Here is a 19453-nt window from a genome sequence, read left to right as displayed (position 1 = left end):
AATAGTGCATATCATGGTAAATAATTCATTAATAAGGATGATATAGCTTAAACCCTAGTTGAATTATTAAATAAAGGTTAAAAACTCTTGAGGTTAAAAATTCTAAAAGCGCAACATATGTTGCTCTTCGCATAAACTTGAGATTTAGAAGAAATATATAAATAAATAAATAAACCTAGTTGATTGATTAAAACACTAAAAGAAGTTGCTACTTAGAAAATCTCAAGAGCTCACAAATACCAAGAAGAAAATTCTCCTTGTTCACTATATGGAAAGTCACTTAATCAAAATTAATACAAGGATATTGAACGAGTTAAAATGGACAATTTTAAAGATGAGTTTCTGAGCTTATTGAAACAAATAAATACAAGGATGGCATTGTTGGCTACAATCAAGAAAGCTTGGATTGTACAAGGCATAACTTAGAAAGTATTGAGATTTGGAAAGCCATATGAATTTTTGGTATTCATATACGAAAGAATTTTATGAAACCAAATACTAAGCTGGGTTGAAATGTTTGACACTACTTTTTTTTTTTTTTTTTGCTTAGCTCTTTTATTTGTTTTCTCTTGACCATTTTAGTTCACATGCCAATGTTAGATTAAGTTATATATTATTCAGCATGCTGAATAATGGATGACCATGTTATGATTGAAATATATGTTGGATTATGGACTTTGTTATTGCAATCTAATTGCATATTGTCTTTTGTACCTTTGCATAATATTTCTTCTGGTTTATCCTTTTGTTGATGTAAAAGGGGGGAGAAAATTTAGCAAACTGAGCATGAGCATGGCATAATAAATTTAAAAGTATGACTAATAATGATGATAGTTTCACATGATATTTACACTCAGACTATACATGGTAGTTTGTCCTTCAATACTGAAATTATGAATTTATTGAATATGAAAGATATATCATTAAGGGGGACGTATACTTGTTAAGAAATAATATCATGATTTTTGTTCATTACTAGAAATTATTGAAAAATCTGATATACATCTTTTGTATTTTCTCATGCTTTTTGGGACTTATTATCTATCTTTTTATGCATGATGAATACAAACTTTATATTTTGTGCCTTCACTGGATATATACTTTTGTGTATGGTTGCTCATTGCCTTAATATTTATAATTTTTTTGCTCTTTTTTATTGATGTCAAAAAGGGGAGAATTTTTGGGCAAAAATTGAACATATTATTGAAATTGATCTTGATATTGCAAATATTGTTAAGATGATGCTTATTGTAAGGGGGACCCTTTTTAAGGCTTACTCATTTTTTGCTCCTTATTTGTCATCATCAAAAAAGGAGAGATTGTTGGCCCTATAAGGCTTAGAATTTTATTTTGATGATAAAAAACCAAAGGAACTTAACATGTTTTGTTAAGATAAGTTTCAGGACTCAAAAGCTTTTATAAAGAGATCAAACTCAAAAGTTCTTATAAAAGATCAAGTTCCAAAAAGATCAAGCTCAAGTGGTTAAAGAAAATCACATATGCTTAGAGACATGGCTCATGATAAAGCAAAAGTGTTGGCCTTACATGGCTTAAAATATTTTTGAGAAAACAAATCAGAGGAACTTAACATATTTGGTTAAGTGATGATATTTCAAGACTCAAGTATGTGAATACAAGGTCAAGTGTTCACAAGGATTATTGAAAGCTCATACTCCAAAGAAAGATGATCAAATGAAGCTTAAAGAGTATTAAAGCGTGGATTCAAATATGATCTAATAAATCTTGAAGTGTATTGAAGCATGAAGTTATAGATGAAACTTAAAGCCTAATTCAAAATGAAGAATCGAAGCTACAGATGAAGACTTACTCCTTAGAAAGCTTAAGTTTAAGAAGTCTTATGTAAGTACTTCATTCGATTTCAATATGGATACATGAAATAGGTTAACTAATTGAACCTAGATACCTTTCAAAATACTTGAAAAATATTTTTATAAGGTCAAAAGTTATTTCAAAAAGGTTTAAATTATTTTTTGAATGAAAAGCACCAAAACAAGGTTCTTCAAATTACCTTCTTTTTTCTACATCTGTATTGATGAGCATATTTCTCTATCAAACACTCCTTCTTTAAAAAAGCATTCAACATGACAGTTGTGGGATTTTCTCTTAACTTTCTTTTGATACTAAGAACATTAAAATTGGAGTTGTATAGAGAAATTTATACCCAAAATATTGAAAGTTGGTCGAAGCTATCAGCATCCCAGGCGACTAACATAATCTGTCCAGGCGACTGAACAGCAACCCGAGAGGACCCAGGTGACTAACTCAGTGTTTCCAGTCGACTGAATCCTTGCTGAATTTGAATTCTCTGTGTTTTTAACTATCCAAGTGACCGACTCTCTGTTTCCAGTCGACTAACTCTTCGAGATTTCAAATTTTAAAAATAACGGAAAGTTTTCAAATTTGATTTTTTGAATACTAAACGTTATGAAAACTTGGGAAACACTCCAAGTCACTTGGGGAACATGAAATACACTTTATAAACTCTATAAATATCCCTTAAAACCAAGGATTTCAAAACACCAAGGAATACAAACAGCGATCAAGATATATTGCAAATACTTCTTAAAAGCTCTCTCTTATTCAAACTCTTGCTGAAGTTTCTACTGAGAATTTGCTAATTTAAAGCCACGATTCTTTGAATTTCTACTAAGATTTTATGTTAGCTTTGGTGTATTCCTAAAAGGGGCGGTGAATTGGTATTTAAAAAATTATCCCCTAGGTTAATTCACTAGCAACAGTATTACATAAGCCTAGGGACAATCAATGCAATTCCAAATGTGCAAATAATATAAGATGCATAAATTTAAATCATGCACATCATAACATACACGTATGGTATGAAAATATAAACAAACACATGATATGTTATCGAGGTTCGGCCAACTATGCCTATGTCCCCGCCTCTGGCTCGCAAGCCCAAGGATTCCACTAATAGCTCACTTAAGGGTGGAGCGGCACCGATTACAACTAGGACAATTAGCACAGGGCTGACCTCAACTTTAACTAGGTCAATTAGCAGGGTTGACCTCAACCTACATGCCTTAACAGGATGGGGCACCTAACTTTCCTAACTGGGTCTTGATTACGCGTCAAAACTGCGTAATTGGGCATCTTAACCCAGACTTTACGGTTTATATTTTTAATTAAATGTCCAAAATTGTCCAATATTTTAATAAAGTGCCAAAATCATCATTCTTGAACTTTATTGCACTATTTATGAAGCTTTGGTAATTTTTTGTCGCAGGAAAATTCCCAGGAACCAAAACCGACACCTGTTCGTATTTTGTGCATAACTTTTCCGTCCGAGCTCCGATTGAGACGATTCAAATTTCTAGAGAAATAGGAAAGGATCATCTACAACTTTTGTGTTTTAAGTTTTATGAAATACGAGCTCCAAAAAAGCAGAATTTGTAATGAACAGAGAACAAAAAAATATAATAATTCGGGTCCTCTAAATGGGTCAAATCTCTAATCTGGGTCTAGGGCTTTCTTCCCCAATCTCTATTTATTCTTCTCTTCCACTCTTTCCCAACGTGTGCCCTGCGCACCAAGATTTTCTCTCGTCTCCTTTGCTCTTCTTCTTCTTCTTCTTCTTTGGTTTTGTATTTTTTTTCTTTCAATTCTTCTTTGTTCTCTTCTCTTCCTCTCTTCCCTCTTCTCCTTCCCTTGTTTGTTTCTCCCTTACCTTGCCTTCAATCCCTGCCCCGAGCCCTCCTACTATGCTTCAATCTGCTACAACCGAACCTCTGTTTTTATTTTAATTTTCTCCTTGAATTCTCCCCTATTCTCTTCCTCTCCCTCTTTGTTCTCCCTCAGCTTCCCTCTGCTTTACTGCCAGCACCCGCTCCCTGAAGCTACTCCATCACAGCAACACCATACCAGATCCCCGAAGCCACTCTAGTGGAGACTCTTCTGCAGTAGTTCCACATAGCAGCTGCAACCACCTTCGACAACACAGTAGCAACACCCGAGAGCAAGCCATCATCTTCTCCACTCTGCTGCCAAGCCATTCTCTGCTGCAACCCGTGAAACACCAGCAGCCGTGTGTCTCTGCAGCTGCAACAACACCAGCACAGCAGCCCCCTGTTCGAGCACAGCAAGCCTTCCTCCACAGTAGCCGAAAGTCTCCATCACAACCAGTAGCAGCAGCAACCTGAGAACCATCTACTATGGCTTTTTTCCCTTTCTCCGTTTATTGCAATTGAATGTGTTTTGTTTTTAAATTATTTAATTAGTTAAATAGAGTGTTGAAAATTTGTTTGAGTGATTGTTAAGTGCTTTTACTTTATTTTATTTTATTGATGTTTAGTTCTTGATTATTTGAGATTTCTCAATTAATATTGTCATTAGATTGGTAGAGTTTAGTTTAGCTTCTTTCAATTATTTATTTATCGTTCTTTTAATTTAAATTCTGTTTTACTTCTAGCCAAATAATAATAAAAATAATAAAAAAGAATTTTTGTTTGAAGTTGTTTTTCCAAAATTTAGTCTTTTTATTGAATCTCTAGTTAGTTAGGGTCAATTTCGTCAAAGGTCGTATTTTTCAATTTTGTTAAAGTTCTTATTTTTATCTTTCGGTATCATTCAAAGTTTAGATTTTTGATGTATTTGCATTTTTGTTCGAGTTCTCGGTTTGAATTATTGATCCGTATTAAAGGTTTGATTGTTAGTGCGTATGTGTTAATTGAGTTTCCATTCCTGTGTGTTTTAATTCCGTGTCCAAAGTTGCCATTTTTAATTAGTGCGCGTTTCGATGTTTCCTTAGGTAGATTAGAGTTTCCATTCTTGCATGTTTTAGTTCCATGTTTTAGGTTTCCAGTTTTTATTAACGCGTGTCCCAATGTTTCTTTAAGTAGACGTAGGGTTTCTATTCTTGTTTTCTTTTATTTAGTGCATATTAGTTTAGAGTTTTAAATTACGTGTCATTTAATTCATCAAAAGTGAAATTGAACAATCTTGAAAACTCTGAATCTGAACCAATTTCAGTACCTTAATTTCGATTGGAAGAAAGTAAAATCTAAGATTAAAATGCATTCCCTGAGGAGACGATCTAGCCCTTGGGCTTAATATTACACGACAGAACTCCTATACTTGGGATAACTTTCGAGCTGCTCATTTTTCGAGTGAGTCAGGTCTAAGCCAATCCGGGACTATTCTAGGGCTAGTCTCCCTCTTTAGGCCCGTGCCTGGAAATACAATAAATGTGTATATAATTTTGCGTACAAGGAAATGCTTCTTACACTAAGCTGATTATGTACCACTAAGCACAATGTAATTAATACACTACCAAGAGATAGGATTTGATAAGCTTGGTGTAGTCTGAGTATCTACTCTCAAATATTTATGCAAATATAGCAATTAGTGCGTGAGAGTGTAAATGATAGGATCTTTGTGTCAAAATAATATTTCAATCACAATGCACAAACAACGATCACAAGCACACTTCAAATATCTCAACAGATAATATTTCTCAATATAGACCACAAGAGATATTCAGATTTAGTTTATAAAATAATTTGATCTTTGTGTTCAAAAAGATAAAATCAATCAAGGGATATTTCAACAAAGATCTTTTTTTGTATGCACAAATATCTCAACAAAATATTTCTCAAAGTAAATAACACGAGATATTTGAAATTGATTTGCAACAATTTATTTCACAAACAAAAAGCAATACGAACTCTTAAGTATTGCAATGATGATGCAAAACTCACAAGCTCTACGAAGTTTTCCTATGGAAGACTTATTAATGAAGTCTCCTAGAAAAACTTCAAGCTTACTCTCGAATAAAAATATATATCAATCAACTAGAACAAATGAGAGTGTAAGCTTAACTAGATACTCACAATAGCACTCTTACTTAACAAGATTTGCAATGAGGATTAGTAAGAACGAAGAAATATAGCTTGGATGTGAGAAATAGAGCTTTTGAGAATTAGAGGATATTTGCTAATTGTTTTGCTAATCTCATGCTAATTATTCCAAATGAGGGGGTATATATAGACAACCCCTAAAATATAACCATTAAGGATACATATGAAATTATTAGGAAAGTTTTAATACATTTTAACCAAGTTAACCCCGTTTAAAAATACTAACTATAGTAAAAAATGAGGGGCAACCCAAGAGGTCCGGTCGACTAGAACAGTTTCGATCGACCAGAGTTCATATGATTCGGTCGACCATGAGGTTTTTGAACTGAAGGCTCGGTCGATCGTAAGTGGGCGATTTCCCATTTCTCCGAGGTTTGGTCAACCGGACCATTTTGAACTGGCTGGTTCGGTTGACCAGACCATTGGGATTTTTCCCGATGACCCTCGGTCGACCAGGTAGTTAGAGTACAAAATTGGCTCAATCGACCAAATAGTCAAATGTTTGAACTGTAATGGTTCAGTCGACAGGGACATGGTCAACCGTTGACTTGGACTTGGGTTCGGTAGACCGGGCTATAAATGAACTATCTCGTTCGGTTGACCGGGCTAAAGTCAAATTATTGACCAAGGCTGGATTCAGTCAACCGGGGCAAAATAAACTGCCTTGGCCGGTCGACCGAAAGTGCACAACGTGTGCATTTCGGTTCTTTTTTCCTTTGCAATCACCCGAATCAAATAATCAATCATATATATGCATGAGTGACTATCCTAGGGTCTCTTCTAAACCTTTTTCAAAACACCAAAAAAATTCAATGTCAGTCGACCGAAGGGTGTTTCGTAAGGTCCATCTATGGTCTTGAACTTATCGATCCTACCATGCAGGTAAGGTATTAATTATTACAGACCATATTCTCCTAATTACTATTACATACCCAAATAATGATTAAATTACAATACAACATAAACAGGGTCTTCAAGTCTTCACTTCATGTGTCGTGTGCGTACACCATATGATACGTTCGATCGGTCCTGTACACAAACTCATCAAACCATTAACTACCGTATTTGTTTTAATCAAAACAGGGTATGACCCATAGGGTCAACATTGTCCAAATTTAAAGAACCCCAGTGATATTATCTTGAGTTTGATTCTTTCTATATTGATTTCTATTGAAGTATATCATGCTAAGCAATTGTACTAATCAGCTCTTATAAAGAGTGTCATTGTACACCATTTGTTTTTAGTTTTTATGAAAATTCAGGATTTTTGGATCATTGGATATGTAAGAAGAGGAATTTTTGTGTAGCCGAGTGTGGCTTGGAGAGGAGGGCTATATCCTATTTGAAGGAGTGGTTGTAAAAGGTTGCTCCTACTCATAAAGGAGTGGTATAGTAGAATCTTTAGGTGTGTTGCCTAAGGCGAGGATGTAGGCAGGTATAGTTGAACCTTGTAAAAACTTGGTCTCACTCTCTTCCCTACTTTATTTAATTTTCCGTTCATATTAACTGCGTGATTGATTGTTTGTTTTTCAATTCATATACACTGCGTGGTTTGGAAATAAACAAAGCTGAAAATTAATTTGATATTGGGATTGCAGAAACCTTAAGGGAGTACGTTGATTGATTAACACCCAAGACTCAAAAATCATTAAAAGAAAATCAACAACGATCTTTAATCTTGAAAGTGATTGGTATGAAATCTGAGTTTTGGAAGAGTGGATGGAAATTTCTATTGTGTTTCATATTGAAAAATCAAGTGTATCTTATGTATCAATGACAGGGCTTTGGTCAGCTACATACATAAAAGCTGAATCTTGGAAGCATTGCTAAGATTGTGTTATTATTTCATATTGTGAATCTTATCTTGGTTACCTTGGTTGGATTGGTTTGTTGGATAATTGCTGAAAGATTTCTTGACTAATCCATAAAGCATTCAAAGTAAGCATATACTCATTTATTAAGGTTGATAACTAATTTAATCTTCCGCTATACTTATTATAAATAATCAATTTTACATGTGTAATTGTTAAAACTAAAGGGGATTAAGAAAGAGTTTATTAAAAAGGATTTAAAGAAAATTTTAAAATCTCAATTAACCTTCCCCCCCCCCCCCCCCCCTTTTCTTGGAAGTACACCTTCCTTTTTCAAAAAGTCAATAGAAGGAAGAAGTTTAAAAGAGATACAAAGAATGGAAGTCAATACATGAAGACTTAGCGCTTAGAAAGCTATAGTCTTATAAGAAGTCTCATGTAAGTACTTCAAACGATTTCAATATGGATGCATGAGCTCTTAGGTTAATTACTTGGACCTAGATACCTTTTAAAATACTTAGAAAATATTTTTATACGGTGCAAAGTTATTTTAAAAAGGTTAAAATTATTTTTGGAATTAAAAACACCAAATCAGGATTCTCCAAATTCACTTCTTTTTTTTCTATATCTGCATTGATGTGCAATTTTCTCTAACAATAGTTTCTTATCTTAAAAGGTGTTCAAAATGAAAGTTGTGAGATTTTCTCTTAGCTTTCTGTTGATACAAAGAACATGTTATTTGAAGTTTTATATAAAAATTTATGACCAAAATATTGATATCAAGTGTCACGGTCCGACTATTTTCACACCTTTGTGAAGGTCCGTGTGGCACTAGCTAAAGCACTCTTACTTAACTAGCAAGCCTATTGTTTATCAACATTCATCCATAAAACACTTTCATTAACATTCATTCAAATAGTAGCGGAAACAATAGTCAATTCATGAAAGTCGTGGCAAGTAAGTAATAAACATTGAAGCAAACGTAATTCATTAACAGCATCTAATCAGATGACTGACCAGCAGAAAAAACAAGGATAGACAATTGACCCATCAGGCATAGGCGACTGAACCTGTACTATCTTCAAAAATACGCTGAATTTAAAGGCACAGGCGACTGACCTTTGGGTACAGACAACTAAACTTCGTAAATTTAAATTTAAAACAGCGTGGGAAACTTTCCAAAAGTGATTTCTTGACACCCAAACAAAGTGAAAACTTGGGAAATACTCAAAGTAACTTTGGGAATACGTTTGTAGACTTTTTAACTCTATAAATACAAGTTAATTCCAAGAATTAAATACCAACAATAATCAGCAAATCAGTTTATACTCTTACACTCAAAAGCTTTATTGTCGAAAAACTTTTTCTGAAGTTTTGTTGTGTTCTTGCTAATACTACTCACGATTCTTGTCCTCTACTTGAAAATTTCAATCTAAGAAAAAACCCAGTGATGTACACTATATTTGATTGAAGTATATTGTGATATTCAAATTGTACTAATCAACTCTTTTGAGAGTGTCATTGAACACAAAATTTTCTCTTGTTGTTTTTTACGATTCAGGGTTGATTAAATCGTTGGATTACCGAGCATGGGGTATCGCTTGGAGAGGAGGACTCCATCCTACTTGAAGGAGGTGTAAACGGTCTGCTCCGCCTGGTTAAGGGAGTAGTATAGTGAAATCCTTGGGTGGTTTACCTAAGGCGAGGACATAGGAGGGTATAGCCAAACCCCGTAACATCTTGGTGTTTTTCTCTTCCCTAAATTTCTTTAATTTTCTACATATATATAAATTGTGTAGATGCTTACTTAATTTCTGGAAATTAATTTGTTATTGGGAATTGTGAAAAACCTTAAAGGGAGTATGTTGATTGATAAATATCAAAGTTTGCAGAAACCTTAAAAGGAGTACATTGATTGATAAATATCAAAGTTTGTTGAAACCTTAAAGGAATACGTTGGTTGATAAATATCAAAGTTCATTAACTTATTGATTAAATTCAAGTAACTTATTTGATATCAAAATATGAATTTTGGAAGCTTGCTAAAATTTCTATTTTGGTTCGTATTGTGAAATCAAGCTTACCTTGTTGATTGGATTGACATAATCAAAAGGATTGTTGGTTGGACTTGTGAGATTGCAAATCAATATCATTGTAATTGTGTGATTGTTGAATATTAATTTTTTGGGTTAACTCTTAACTAAAGGAACTCGTAAAACAAAGAGGTTTCAAAGAAAATTTTAAAAACCCAATTCACCCCCCCCCCCCTTCTTGGGAATACACCTTATTTTTCACATTGAATTCTTGCTCGAGTCCAGAGCACAATGACTGTCATAGTGTGCTTTGCATTCTTTCTGCATTACTAGGTTTACACAACTCGTTAAGACTAATCAACCCGACTCAATCAGAGGACTACAACAAGAGGTTGTAAACCCAAGATCCTTAAGTTGGCCACAAATTTGGATAACCCCAAGACCAGAAGAAAGGTTAAAAAATCTTTTGTTAGAGTCAGTAAGACAAGAGGCAAATAGATTAATAATAAACAAGGCTCTAAGTGATAATACTCCTGGTTGAGTTGTTTTTCCATGGTTATCTTAACGATAATTTTCTAGTGTATAATGGTAATAATATAATCCTTGTTAAGTTCTTTGTAATCTTCTGAAATGGTTTCAAATTCTTTGACCATTTTAATTACCTTTTAACACTTCATGAAAAAAGTCTATTGCCTTATAAGCTGATAATGGTTTAGAATTCTATTCAAAAGAATTTAATGAGTTGTGTAGGAACAAAGGCATCACTCAACACCGTACATTCAAGGGTACTCCACGCAAAATGGAGCTGCAAAACGCATGAACAGAACTCTTTTGGAGAGAGCACATTGTACGCTCTTTAATGCACATCTTCCAAAGAAAATTTGAGCTAAAGCTATCAACATGGCTTGTTACTTAGTGAACAAGTCTCCATTGACTACTATTGAGTCTAAGATACCTGAGGAGGTATGGTCAAGTAAACCTACTGATTATTTTTGTTTAAGAATTTTTGGTTGTCTAGTCTATGCTCATGTTAATGAATGAAATTGGAGCCTAAAGCCAAGAAATACATCTTTCTTGGATACAAACAAGGGGTGAAAGGATATAGGTTGTGGTATCCTGATCCTAAGTCACCCAAGTTTCTAATTAGCAAGGATGACACTTTTGATTAATCTTTTATGCTTCACTAGAAAAAGGATTCTTCTAATACAAGCTATAGTGAAAGTGACAAATATCAAGTAGAGTTATAGTTTGATGCTTCAATGGTGATGCTTGAAGCACTGAAAGATCAGCCCACTGAGGAGGAGGAGGTACAACATGAGGAAGCACCACCACCGCAACAGGATAGTATTGCTATTCGGAGATAGCGTAGGTAGATTAAGCTACCCCAGAGGTATGCTTATGCATATTTTGTTGCTTATGCTTTGTCAATGGAATAAATCATTGGAGAGGATGAGTCTTCCACATATCATACTTCCATCGTACGCAAAGAATCTTCTTAATGGATTGTTGTTATGACTGAAGAGATTGAGTCTATTCATTGAAACTAGACATGGAATCCAGTTAAACCACCAAAGAGCCAAATGATTATTGGTTGAAAATGGGTTTTCAAAAAGAAAAGAAGGAATTCCTAGAGTTTAGGATGCTAAGTACAAGGCAAGTTTGGTAGCAAAAGGTTACAATCAAAGGGAAGGTGTAGACTTCAATGAAGTTTTCTCACCTGTGATAAAACATACTTCAATTCATATTTTACTTGCTATAGTTTCCTTGTATGATTTAAAGCTTGAATATCTTGATGTAAAAATTGTTTTTCTTCATGGTAAGCCTGAAGAACAGATTTACATGCATCAGCCTGAACGTTTTGCTATCTAGGGAAAAGAAGATCATTGTTGCTTGTTGAAAAAAATCATCGTATAGGTTAAAGCAATCTCCAAGATAGTGGTATAAGTGGTTTGACTCGTTTATGATTGATCATGGTTATTGCAGAAGTAACTATGATAGTTGTGTGTACTTCAAGAAGCTCTGTAATGATTCATTCATATAATTATTATTATTATTATTATTATTATTATTATTATTATTATATGTTGATAATATGTTAATTGCTGCGAATAACATGTCAGAAATTTCTAAGTTGAAATTTCAACTCAACTTTAAGTTCGAGATGAAAGAATTAGATGCAGTTTGAAAATTTTTGGGCATAGAAATTTACCACGACCTTCAAGCTAGAAAACTTTGTTTATCTTAGAAAAATTATATTAAGGAAGTGTTTGAGCGGTTTGGGATGGAAACTTTCAAGCCAGTTTGTACACCACTTGTTATGCATTTTTACTTATCAGTCGAATTGTCACAACTGAACAATAAGGAGAAGTAGCTTATGTCACGTGTATGTTATGCTAGTGTTGTTGGCAGTCTTATGTATGCCATGGTATGTACCTATCCTGACATTTCATATGTAGGTACATGGAGAATTCAAGAAAAGAACATTGGCAGGCTGTGAAATTGATACTGCGGTATTTTCGGGGTACTTTAGATGCAGTTCTGGTATTTGAACATAGTAGCATTGACACTTCTAAAAGTGTCGTTGGATTTGTGAACTCATGCAGGTGATTTGAACAAGAGGAAATCCCTAATTGGTTAAATTTTCACTCTATCAAGATATGCTGTTAGTTGGAAAGCAACTTTACTACCAACCATTACTCTTTCCACTACTGAAACAGAATATATGGCATTGACTAAAGCAGTGAAAGAAGTCATTTGGTTTAGAGGTTTGGTTTTTGATTTTTCTTACAATAAAATTTAACTGTTGTTTACTGTGACAATTAGAGTGCAATACGTTTGACCAAAAATCAAATGTAACATGAGCGAACCAAACATTGATGTCAGGTATCACTTTATTCAATATATTATATCTAATGGTTTTATTAGTATTAAAAAAAATTACTACAGTTGATAATCTAGCAAATTTGATGACAAAGCTTGTTCCAACGATCAAGTTTAAGCACTGCTTAAAATTGGTCTGTGTCCATAAGACGAAATCACTTATTGGAATTTTGGAGAAGATTGGATTAGTAGTTTTGGTTTTCCCTTATGGTGGGAGTTTTGGTTTGCAATTTTCTCCCCATATCTACTAGAGGGGGAGAATTGTTGAAGCATCCGCCCATGCAAGTCACACCTCCAGCTGCCATTGTTGAAAAAGGCAAGTTTTCAAAGTTGTTGTGCCAACAACTTTGTTTGACCACCCACCGCGTTTGATAAAATTTGTCATCCGATTGCCTATATATATAAGGACATGATGCTCAATTGAAAAAATCATCCCAGAACCAAAAAATATTTGAGAGATTTGTATACCCAATTTTGTATACTATCTTGTGAGGATTATTTGGGTGTATTTGAATTATGGGTTTGAGTATTTGAGCGACTACCATTTGTATTGTATTATTTTTAGTAGATATTTCTAATCTGTCTTCGCCCGTGATGTAGGCACGCTTCCGAACCACGTAAATATTTTGTGTCTTGTGTGCGCCATTTTATTTCTCACGATCATATTCAACTCCAAATTTCAATCTTTCCAGAAATAATATTTATTTCTACGCCAGTAACAAACCTTTTGCATAGCCATATCGACTACTTCCATTGTTAATACTTAGGGGTGGTTTTGTAGGCATTGAACCACCTCTTGGTGTTGCCTCTGGGTGTGTGAGCATAGTATTCTTAGCATTGCTCATTATTCCATCCAAATCTGATAGCAACACTTGCTACATCCATTGTTGATGCCCAATCATTAATGGATTTTATTTTATCTAAAGTGTTATCTTGGTCAAGCCAAATTCCTAGCAATGTGATTGGAGCTCCCTAATCTTTAGTCCTTGGGATGTATTATTTTCTATATGGTTTGAATGCTTTTCCTGTCATATTCCGTGGTTGTTTAAATTATGTTTCAAACTTGTACAAAAATCTTAGAAAGGCATGTAAGCCTCCCTACGATAAATTGAAAAAGAACCCTCATGCATGGTCTCATGCTCATTCAAACACAAGGAAAATCTCCCTTGCATGACAATTTGTAACTCCAAAACCAATAAGAAGAAAGAAGGATTCAAGAAGAAGAAGAAGAAGGATTAACAAAAAGATTTTTGTTCTATTCTAGATTTTTGTAACCCCAATACCTTTAAAATCTAACATTTATATATGTCCTATTTTTAAAATGTAGAGTTTTTGTTTAAGAAGAAGAAGACACCTAAAATTTTATCCTGTTTCTCAAAAAAAAAAAATTTACGAAAACCCTTATTTTATTGATAGCCCTCATTTATGATGGAGGAATATCGTGGTTACAAACATGACACATGGGATTTACAAATAAACTATCAAAATCATCCCAGATATCAAAACCAATACAAGTTTACCAAAACTCGTACCATTATTCAACTAAAACAATTTAAATATGTCAATATGTAATCAAAACAAACAAACACAAACATAAACAAATTGCTTGCAAAATGATGTCAATTACTTACAAACAAAATCAGAGAAAAACATAAAAGAACCAAATGATGACATTTAAAGACGAAAGCTTGGAATACTCATCTTATCCATATGAATGAGACCTCTCATTTTACTCGACAGTACATCACCTACAAAATATCTCCTCATGTTGCCTCCCTCGCCTTAACGAGTCAAGTAATCCGCTACCTAATTACCTTCCCTAAATTGGTACTTTATAGAGAATTGAAAACCCTGTAGCTCCTCTTCTAACAATTCCTAAAAGTCCCATAAGTACTAGAAGGAGCAAATTCCAGATGTGAGCCATCCCATCACCAATTTCAAGTCGCTTTTAATACAAATATTCTAATATACCAACTCTTTACATATTCGAACACTACTAGTAAGAGTCTACAACTCCGCTCCATTATTAGTACCTGACTCAAATTTTTCAGAGAAAGCGACCTTAATATTACCCGATGAGTCACGGATGATACCACCACCACCACAAGAACCCGAATTTCCTCTACAAGACTCATCTATATTTAGCTTCAACCAATTCATTATTAGTACTTGACCCAAATTTTTCAGAGCAAGCGACCTTAATATTACCCAATGAGTCACAGATGATACCACCACTACCACAAGAACCCGAATTTCCTCTACAAGAGTCATCTATATTTAACTTCAACCAACCTATTGGAGGCTTTTCTCATACTACTTTTCTAGGAATTCTAACTTTCGGTGTTATCATTTTCACTTGGAAGTCTGCTAATAACTTCTTATTTATAGAAGAGATAACCCTTCGCACCTTCTACAATTTTTGCGAGTCAAAACCTCACAAATAACCAAACTGTATTCCCTGATGATCATACCTTTTTGGGTTGATTTTTTGACACATCTGAATCATTTACTAATTTTCACCCTCCATGGTTCATCATCAAAATTATCCTATTTCAAAAATGAAAAAGAAGAAGAAGAATTCTTTCCTTCTTTCTTTATTTTTCTTTTTTTTTTTGGGAGGGGGGGGGGGGGAAGCTTGTATTTTTCTTCCTTTTGTGTCGAAAAATTCGACGTTAACTTGAAACTCTCCTTTCTATAAATTTGTTGTGTTGGTATTTTTAGTATATGCTTGGCTTGAGCAAGTCTGTCTCATAAAGTTTTCAATGTTGCTAATATTACATCCTATATTCAATGAGGAATCGAACAAATCAATTAATATCTATATTTTTTACTTAATTACGAACTGAATGGTGGCACATGTAAAGTAAATCAAAAATAGAATCTAGTGACCATTGCTGGAAAACTGAAATCCAACCAAATAAAAGCTAAAGTATTCTTACTGATTGGGGACTGGAATAAGCTTTGCTGCAATTAGACGAGAATGCCAATGGTGATTTAGAAAAGGGAAAGATCAGGAAACTCGTAAGATTTCTCTTGGTACATGTCCTCTTGATGCCTGAGATTCCAGTTTATATAAAGTTGAAGACAGTAGCCATTGCTGAAAAACTGGAATCCAACCAAATAAAAGTTAAAACTTTTCTTACAGATTGGAGACTGGAGCTTTGCTGCAATTAGACGAGAATGCCAATGGTGATTTAGGGAAGGAAAGGATCAGGAAACTCTAATAATTTCTCTGGTTACATGTTGTCTTCATCCCTGAGATTCCACTTATATAAAGTTGAAGACAGTCGGACTTGAATTTATTTCAAGTCTGCAATTATTGTCACCTGGACATATGAGTATGCCTTTGGAATTGCCTTTTTAAAGAGCGTTCCTTATCTTTTACTTTACATCATTTCAGTAGTTCAGTGATGGGAACCATCGCTTTCTTTTTTTATCTTTTGCTACTACATGAAAGAATTCTTTGCATAGTCACCAGAAATTAAAAAATGCTGACCTATAAATGTTTCAAAATGAGGTATTTTAAGTTTTAATTGAATGAATTTGTCATAAGTTTTTTTTATTAATGTTAAAATTGGAAGAAAAATAATTTTTCACTATTGATTCACCAATAATACAAGGATTACAAGGGTATACATACATGAGAGAATTGGAAAAAATGGAAAGTATATATTGTGCTAAATGGAAAGTGTATATATCTCTAATACTCCCCCTCAAGTTGGAGCATGGAGATCCGTAATGCTTAACTTGCGTGATAAGTTTTGGAAATGTTCAAGACCCAAAGCTTTGGTGAAGATATCGGCAAGCTGACTGTGGGTAGGAATATGCTTAGTGAAGAAGAGACCAGCCCATAACTTTTCATGAACAATATGACAATCGATTTTTATATGTTTGGTACGTTTGTGGAAAACAGGATTCTTGGTAATGTGAAGAGCCGCTTGGTTGTCACAATATAAGAGCATGAGCTGGGAATGTGGTACGCCAAGATCATTTAAAAGAATTTTGAGTCATGTAAGTTCACAGGTAGTGGAAGCAAGTGCCTGGTACTCAGTTTCGGCGGAAGAATGAGAGATTGTAGTTTGTTTTTTAGTGCGCCAGGAAATTGGACTAGTACCCAACTGAATGAAAAACCTAGTGATGGAACGGCGAGTGAGTGGACAACTAGCCCAATCCGAATCAGAATAAACTGAGACTTGAAGAGTATTGGCAGTAGGAAAAAATAAGTCTTGACCTGGAGATGCCATAATGTATCGAAGAACATGTATAGCAACATCATAATGCGGTTGTCTGGGCTGGTGCATAAATTGACTAAGGATATTTACTAGAAATACAATGTCAGGATGAGTGATGGTGAGATAGATCAAACGTCCAACGAGTCACTGAAACGAGCTTGGATCGGAGAGATGATCACCATCAGGATTATTGAGCTTCAAATTTTGTTCCATGGGAAAGTGGGCAAGACGAGCACCCAGATGACCGCTATCAGTGAGGATGTCAAGAGTATATTTGTGTTGGTTAAGAAAGATGCCAGCAGGAGAGCGAGCTACTTCGAGACCAAGAAAATATTTCAATTTTCCAAAATCCTTGAGTTTGAATTTATGAGGGAGCATGACTTTGAAAGTGCTAATATCGGAGACATCATTGTCTGCCATAAGAATCTCATCAACATAAACAAGTATGAGAGTAAAAAACTGAACCCAAGAGCAAGTGAAAAAAGAGTGATCAGCCTGAGATTAGGTGAAGCCTGTGGCAAGTAAAACAGAAGATAATTTAGAGAACCAATTGCGAGAAGCTTGCTTGAGGCGATAAAGGGATTTCTGAAGACGACAAACACGAGTCTCCCCCTGTTTGCAATAACCCAGGGGAGAGATCATATAAACCTCCTCATCAAGGTCACCATGAAGAAAAGTGTTGTTGGCATCCAATTGAAGGAGATGCCAATTCCGAGCTGCAACCACTGCAAGAACACACATCGCAGTAACGAGTTTAGCAACAGGAGCAAAAGTATCATGATAATCCAAAACTTATACCTGAGTATAGCCCTTAGCCACCAAGCGAGCTTTGTCGCTCTATAGATCCATCAGCCCGAAGTTTTGTTTTGAACACTCATTTACAGCCAATTGGTTTTTTTCCAAGTGGAAGGTGTTGAAGAACCCATGTATTATTGGTCTCTAAGGTTTGGATTTCAGAAGCCATGGCATCACGCCAATGGGAGTGTAGCACAGCCTGAGAATATGAGGTGGGTTCGAAATGTTGGGACATAACAGAAAGAAAAGCTAAATGTTGATTAGAGAAACGATGATAAGATAAAAAAGAGGAGAGACAATGAACTGTAGCTGAAAAACATATTGAAACTTGTGAAGACATGGAGGACTTTGGTAAAGTAGGGCAGATATAATCAGTCAAGTAAGAGGGATGTTGACATCTTGTTTGGGTCGTGAAGAGGTGGGTAGAGGGGGTGGTGGGGGTGGAGGGGAATGGGGTGAAGGTGGGGGTGTCAGGGAGGAGACCAAGGGAGAATGAGAGAGAGATGAGGGGCTAGGGTTAGGTGTGATTGGTAGAGGAGGTAAAGTGTAGGAAGGATGTATATCAGGAATAGGAAGAGGAATGACTGGAGAAGATGTAGGAGTTAGAGAGATGAGATGATAGGGAAAAACCTTTTCTTCAAAAGTGACATCACAGGAGTTGAAAGTTTTTTGGTTTTCAAGATCGTACACACGATAAGCCTTATACGAGTAGGATAACCTAAGAAAACACAGTGAAGAGAGCAGGAAGAGAATTTATCGCGGTGTTGACAAGTAGTGTGGGCATAGCACAAACACCCAAGCACACGCAAGTGTATATATGACGGTAGTTTCTAAAAAAGAAGTTCATAAGGGGACTGATGATTGAGACTGGGTGAAGGAGTGCAGTTAATTAAATAAGTGGCTGTAAGAATGCATTCACCCCAAAAAGAGATGGGAAGATTAGCTTGAAAACGTAAACATCGAGCCACATTAAGAAGATGGCGATGTTTACGCTCGGCAACACCATTTTGTTGAGGTGTATCCACACATGTGCGCTCATGAAAAATGCCCTGATCATGGAAAAAGGTTTGAAGTGGAGTGAATAGAAATTTTCTACCATTATCAGTGCACACATGCTTAACAATGCAATTGAACTGAATTTTAACCATGGCACAAAAATTCTTAAGGCAAGCGAAAGTATCAGATTTCATGCGCATAAGGTAGACTCATGTAGCACAATCATCCACGATTGTTAAAAAATAATGTGCATCAAAAAGTGAAGCTATAGAATAACCACCCCATATATCACAATAAATCTGATTAAAACAAAATGTGCTCTTATTTGCGTTCAAAGAAAAAGGTAAACGGGTGTGTTTTGCTCTAGCACAAACACCACAAGGCAAATGAGAAGAAGAAAGATTTAATGTTTTTGAAATACATGGAATAGAAAGGTGACCAAGGCGTTGGTGCCAAAGAGTAGTGTCAGAAACACAGTGAGAGTGGAAAACTGAGGCGGAGGGAGGTTTATAGTGGTAAACCCCATCCCATACTTCACACGTTCCAATCAGCCTCCTCGTTGATAAGTTCTAAAAGACACAAAAATTAAGAAAAAATACAGCAACACAATTGAGATCAGTGGTAAGTTTGCTTATGGACAATAAATTAAATTAAAATGAAGGCTAGACTCACCTTAGGACTCCCTATAATTTATAAAAATACGCCCTATAGTCTTAAACATTAATCATTATATAAACAGGGTTAATATACATAGGGAATAGAATTGAAATGCATTAAAAATGCATGTTCGGTCGACCGTACCTTCACAATGT

The sequence above is a fragment of the Malania oleifera genome, chromosome 2 (genome assembly GCF_029873635.1).
Source record: "Malania oleifera isolate guangnan ecotype guangnan chromosome 2, ASM2987363v1, whole genome shotgun sequence".
In the NCBI taxonomy this organism is placed as follows: domain Eukaryota; kingdom Viridiplantae; phylum Streptophyta; class Magnoliopsida; order Santalales; family Ximeniaceae; genus Malania; species Malania oleifera.
This window is presented reverse-complemented; position numbering follows the sequence as displayed.